We start from the raw sequence: 6,791 nt of genomic DNA, 5'->3' as shown, positions 1-6,791 counted from the left end.
AGTAAACAACTCAACAAAGGGGACATTAGTCTCTTTATGGGCAATGGAGCAAGAGTTGAAGTCCAAGCCCAAGGAGACTACATGTTAAAGCTTCCAAGTGGTTTGGAAGTAATTTTGAAGAATGTTTTGTATGCTCCTAAGTTAAGAAGAAACATTATTTCCGTGTCCCTTTTAAAACAATGTGGCTTTGATCTTAAATTTATAGATTGTGATATTCATGTTTTGATTAATGGCATATTTTATTTTAAAGCTATACCCATGAATGGTATATATGAAATAGATCAAATTGGTGCGTCACATAGTAGTTCAATGTACAATGTCAACACCAAGAAACTCAAGAAGGACTTGGGTGATTCCTATCTTTGGCATTGTCGCCTTGGACATATAAGCAAGAATCGCATGCAAACTCTTCGCAAGAATGGTATTCTAGAAACAAATGAGTATGATTCATTTGATGTATGTGAATCTTGTTTACAAGGCAAAATGACAAAGCAACCCTTTAATAAAACTTTTGAAAGGTCAAAAGAATTATTGGGTATCATACATTCGGATGTATGTGGTCCTTTTAGACCAATGACTAGGAATGGTGAAAGATACTTCATTACCTTTATTGACGATTATAGTCGATATGGTTATGTGTACTTAATGAAACACAAAGATGAAGCTTTTGAAATGTTCAAAGACTTCAAAACTGAAGTAGAAAGACAACTCAAGACCACAATCAAAGTACTTCGTAGTGATAGAGGAGGTGAATACCTAAGTGGTGTTTTTCAAGATCATCTCAAGAGTTGTGGAATTATTTCACAACTTACTCCACCTGGAACACCACAACATAATGGTGTGTCTGAAAGGAGAAATCGTACCCTATTAGATATGGTTCGATCGATGATGGCTAGAAGCACTTTACCTCTATCATTTTGGGGCTATGCTTTACTTTCCGCTGTTCGCATATTGAATATGGCTCCAACCAAGAAAGTGGAGAAGACACCTTTTGAAATATGGCATGGAAGGGTTCCATCGCTATCATTCTTAAAAGTTTGGGGTTGTGAAGCTTATGTAAAGCAATACACCCCAAACAAATTAGAAGTCCGATCCACTAAGTGTATCTTTATAGGTTATCCTAAAGATGATTTAGGATATTACTTTTACGACCCTAGTGAGCAAAAGGTTATTATTGCTCGAAAGGGTAAGTTCTTGGAAACTAAGTTCCTTAAGGAAGGAACTAATAATAGAACAATGAAATTTGATGAGGATCAAGAACCACAAGATGATACAGAATTGGTTGATACTAGCACTCAACAAGAGGTTGTTGAAAGTGATCAAGTGGTTGATCAAAACACACAAAACGTTCGCAGATCTGGTAGAGTTAGCAATCCACCTGAAAGATGTGGATTTTTTGTAGAAGGTTGCTACGTGGTAGATTCGGATGAACCAACCACATACCGTGATGCAATGTCCAAGAATGATTGTGACAAATGGCTTGAAGCCATGAACGTTGAGATGCAATCCATGTATGACAACCAAGTTTGGGAATTGGTTGAACCACCACTCAACTCCAAAGCTGTTGGAAGTAAGTGGGTTTTCAAAAGGAAAACTGATATGCATGGAAACTTGGATACTTATAAAGCAAGACTTGTAGCTAAGGGTTTCACTCAAACTCAAGGGGTTGATTATGAAGAAACTTTTTCGCCTGTAGCAATGCTAAAGTCTATTAGGATATTATTTGCCATAGCTGCACATTATGATTATGAAATTTGGCAAATGGATGTCAAAACCGCTTTCCTAAATGGATATCTTGAGGAAGATGTCTATATGGTTCAGCCTGAAGGTTTTGTCGATCCGAAACATCCTAATAAAGTATGCAAGTTAAAGAAATCAATCTATGGATTGAAACAAGCATCTAGAACTTGGAATCATCGTTTTGATGAAGAAATCAAAAATTTTGGATTCATCAAGAACGCTGATGAGGCTTGTGTGTATAAGAAAGCTAGTGGGAGTATAATAACCTTCTTAGTATTGTATGTCGATGACATTCTACTATTTGGAAATGACGTTCCAACCATGGAAAGCGTTAAGGCTTGGCTTGGAAGTAGATTTTCCATCAAGGATCTTGGTGAAGCTGCCTATATTCTGGGAATAAAGATCTATAGGGATAGGTCAAGGCGCTTGATAGGTTTGAACCAAAGTACATACATTGATAAAATCTTGAAAAGGTTCAAGATGGAAAACTCCAAGAAAGGTTTGGTACCTATTCAAAGAGGGACTATATTGAGTTCAGCTCAATGTCCAAGCTCAAAGGGTGAGCAAGAGATAATGAAACAAATCCCATATGCTTCTGCTATAGGATCCATCATGTATGCGATGATATGTACTAGACCGGATGTGTCATGCGCTTTGAGCATGACAAGCAGATACCAACAGAATCCAGGAAACAGTCATTGGATGGCTGTTAAGAACATATTGAAATACCTTAGGAGAACTAAGGATATGTTTCTGATATATGGATCTGGTGAGGAGGAACTCGCTATAAAAGGTTACACGGATGCGAGCTTTCAAACTGATCGAGATGATTCTCGATCACAATCTGGGTATGTGTTCACTCTTAATGGAGGAGCTGTCTCTTGGAAGAGCTCAAAACAGGAAGTGGTAGCATTATCCACTACAGAATCAGAATACATCGCCGCTTCATTGGCAGCTCAGGAAGCTGCATGGTTGAAGAAATTCATTACTGATCTAGGGGTGGTCTCTACCATTCAAGACCCCCTAGAAATCTTTTGTGACAACGAGGGTGCGATTGCTCAAATCAAGGAACCTCGTTCGCACCAAAAGACAAGGCACATAGAGCGGAGATTCAACTACATAAGGGATGAAGTTGAAAAAGGAAAGATATGTATTCGCAAAGTTGGAACTGATCAAAATCTTGCGGATCCATTCACGAAGCTCCTAGAAAGACCGAAACATGAGCGTCATGCGAGTGGCTTAGGACTTCGATATTCTAGTAATTGGATTTGATCTATTTTGTATTTACGTTTAAAAGACTTTTGTAATTTAACTCTTTTATATGATTATGGAATCTTGAGTTAAATTCTAATTTTGCATGTTTAATCCATGAATAAGTTATCTTATTCTAAAAGTCCGTAGTCGATCACATTTGTGGGAACAAATATGAAGCAAGACTATTATGAACTAGAATTGGTGGATATTCATAAGGAATGAATATGGAGCATAGGTTTGCTGCCAAGGTTCATAGATATTTGTGGGATACAAATATTGGACTGACCCGCTCTCAATATTACTACATGGAGTCGATGGACCTGATCATTAGTAATTTTGAGTAAAGGAGAATTTCATATTATCCTTAGACCTGAGATGTATACTGGGTCTTGATTTTCACCAAGTATTACACTTTGACTCTCCCCTTCGCTATTCGTAAAAGATGGTACATAAGGATGAGCTCGGGTGGAGTATAAAGTGATAGTGAGAGGCGTATACAGTCAAGATGGAATTTGTTCTTCTTATGTGTTGAGAGTTTAGATGTCTAAGGCCTGATAAAGTTGAATTGTAAAGAGAATGATCGCCTATGTCTCTTAGATCCAACATGACATCTAGTAACAAAGAGATATAATGATAGATTCACCTAAATCATATCAAGTAAGGGACTTGAAGGGATGATGTTATTGAATGGCACTTCGTCAAACACATTAGGGGTGGTGAACTGTTGTTAGGCGGTATTCACCACTTGCATTAATTTTCTATGTATCTCGTGCAAGTGGGAGATTGTTGGAATTTCATATGCCCGAGACACATATTTATATTAATGTGGCTAACTGTGTTTGATCCAAGTCGGGTCATACCCAATAACAAGCTAGACAACACCAAATGTATTCTTTTAGTGATTTGATCACTTAAACGAATACCGAACACTGCGCAATTAGAAAATTGGTTTTCTAAATAATTACACTTGATGATTTAAATAAATTATCTGGATAATTTATTTATATATAAATTAATTATTTAATTGGTTAAATAATTAAGATAGCATGTATGTTTTATAAAATTAGTTTTATAAAGTATGAGATGGAGATGTTTTAATTGTTAAAACAAAACAAAAAAAAAAAAAAAGGGAAGAAACCGTCCACCCCTCAAGTGGGTGGAGGTTTTGGTCCAATTAGATTGCATGCTACCTTTGCATGTTATGATGTCTTGTTTTAAAAACACTCCATACAAAATACATGCAATTAACCTACTCTTGGTATCTTTTTCAAGTGTTTTTCAAGCTTCAAAATCTCTCTCTCCCTCTCCAAAAACTCACGGCAGCAGCAGAAAATTTTGGGAGAGCTTTGTGAGCTTGTTTTGTGTTCATAAATCCTAGCAAAACAACTTGGTGTTGTCACAAATAGCTTGGGGTATCACACTCTTGAGGTCTTCTTCTTTGGAGGCTTGTCATTCATCCACCATCCCCTTCAACAACCCACTTGTTCTTCTAAAGGTAGAAGAAGGTACAATTTACATTTTGTGAGCATCTTGTTCTTGTAATTTTGATCCTTGGCTTCGGGTTTTTAGTTTTAACATAATGGTATGTTCATAACAAGTTTTAAAACACTAGCTTCCGTTGCGTTTTCTAGTTAAATATGGTTAACTTAGACTTTGATAAACTTGCATAAAACCCAACAGATTGGTTGATATTCATGTGATGAATATAGGGCATAAGTTTGCCACCAAGGTTCATAGATATTTGTGGGATACAAATATTGGACATGATCCGCTCTCAAGGATCACTGCATAGAGTTAGTGCAACAGATCATAAGTAATCCTTGAGTAAAGGCGAGTATCATTGTGTCTTTTGACCTGAGATGCATATTGGATCTGGTTTTTCATCAAGTCTGATAACTTGACTCTCTTCTTTGTTATTTCAGTAACACGATGACGTGTAATAAAGAGCTCAGATATCATATGAGATGTCAACGAGGATGTATGCAGTCAAGATGGGATTTGTTCCTCTTATGTGTTGAGAGTTTAGATGTCTAAGGCCTGTTAAGTTAAATCATTGAGAGAATGATCACTCTGTGTCTCTTCGATTTGACAGGACATCTAGTAACAAAGGGATGTAATGATAAGACTTACCTATATCATATCAAGTATGGACTTGAAGGGGATGATGTTATTGAATGGCACTTAGTCAAACACACTAAGGGTGGTGACCTGTTGTTAGGCGGTATTCACCATTAGCATTAACTTCTTATGAGTCACGTGCAAGTGGGAGATTGTTGGAATACCGTATGCCCGAGACACATAATTAGGTTAATGTGGCTAGTTGTGTTTGATCCAAGTCGGGTCATACCCAATAACGAGTTAGACACACACCAATTATGTATTTGTTAAGATAAGATCTATGAGACAAATACAGAACACGATACATTCAGAAAATCGGGTTTCTGAATACTTACTTGAAAGTGTTAAATAAATTAATTGGTTAATTTATTTATTCAAATAATTATTATTGGAATGATTATTTAACTATGTGTACTTTTATAAAATGGTTTATAAAAGATGGGGTGTTTATATATTTTATAAAGTATAAAATAAATAAAAAAAATAAATAAATATATATATATATATAATTTTGGGGCCGGTTTTGGGTGGGCCCCACACCCCAAAGTTTTGGTCAAAATCTTGTCATGGATATGGTGGATGTTGAGTAAATTTTACTTGACTAAAATTTAAAAACCTAACACCATGTATGAAAGATTTGATTATGTGTTGAGTGTGAATATATATATATTCTAACAAGCAACACATGTGACTTTTCAAGTTAGACAACCACAAGTCTTTCTTTCTTTCTTTGTTCTTGCTTACGGCCAAGATCAAAAAGGAGGCTCGGGTCTCGATTATTCGTGTTCAAGCTCCCTAACAAAGTTCAATGTGTGTTGGAGGCTCGGGGTATCTTCCGTTTGAGGATTTTCCCTTTGAAAGTCTAGCATCAACATCATCATCATCATCTTCTTCAACATCAACTACACTCTTAAAAGGTTAAGAATGTAAGTGTTTATAGCTTTGATAGTTTAGTTTTTCCGTATCATTTGATCCTTGCTTCGGGTTTCTAATAAATAGATTATTGGTAATCTTATAACATGAATAAATTAGGTTGTTCATGTACACATTTCCTATAAACTTGTAATATATACATATATAAACACATGGATACATATGTTTAGTTTGTTTATATCACGCTTCCGCCTTAATTGTGACTAGTTAAATGGTTAACTAAGTATAAAATATCCATAGAAACCCAACAGTTACTAGCCACACTTAGAAAAGTGTGGCCGAATGTGATCTACTGCCACAATAGGTTTCAATGATGTGGCCGAATGCTAATACATATTGTCACACTTACGGGTCAATGTGACCATATAACATTGTTTGTTAGCCACTTATATGCTTTTATGTGTGACTTAAAGCTAACGATGGCATTAAAACAAAACGCGTGAGTATTAACATTTAATGGTCACACTTTAATTATTTCATATGTGGCTAAAAGATGATATATATGGTCACGCTTACGTGTTTATGTGACCATAAAGCATTATTTGATAGTCACTTATAATATTTGATGTGTGGCTAAAAGCTAATAGTGACAGCAAAACAAAAAATGTGACTATTATTAGTTAATGGCCACACGTTATGCTTCATGTGACCATCACCTTCACCTCCTCCAAATTACAAACCTAATCCATAAACATCGGTTGAAGCTCATTACTGTGCTCCAAACTTCATCAACCATCCTGCGATCA

This window comes from Bidens hawaiensis, unplaced genomic scaffold (genome assembly GCF_021521415.1).
Source record: "Bidens hawaiensis isolate Kalapana, Puna unplaced genomic scaffold, B.hawaiensis_p1.1 tig00019057_1, whole genome shotgun sequence".
Taxonomy (NCBI): Eukaryota; Viridiplantae; Streptophyta; class Magnoliopsida; order Asterales; family Asteraceae; genus Bidens; species Bidens hawaiensis.
This window is presented reverse-complemented; position numbering follows the sequence as displayed.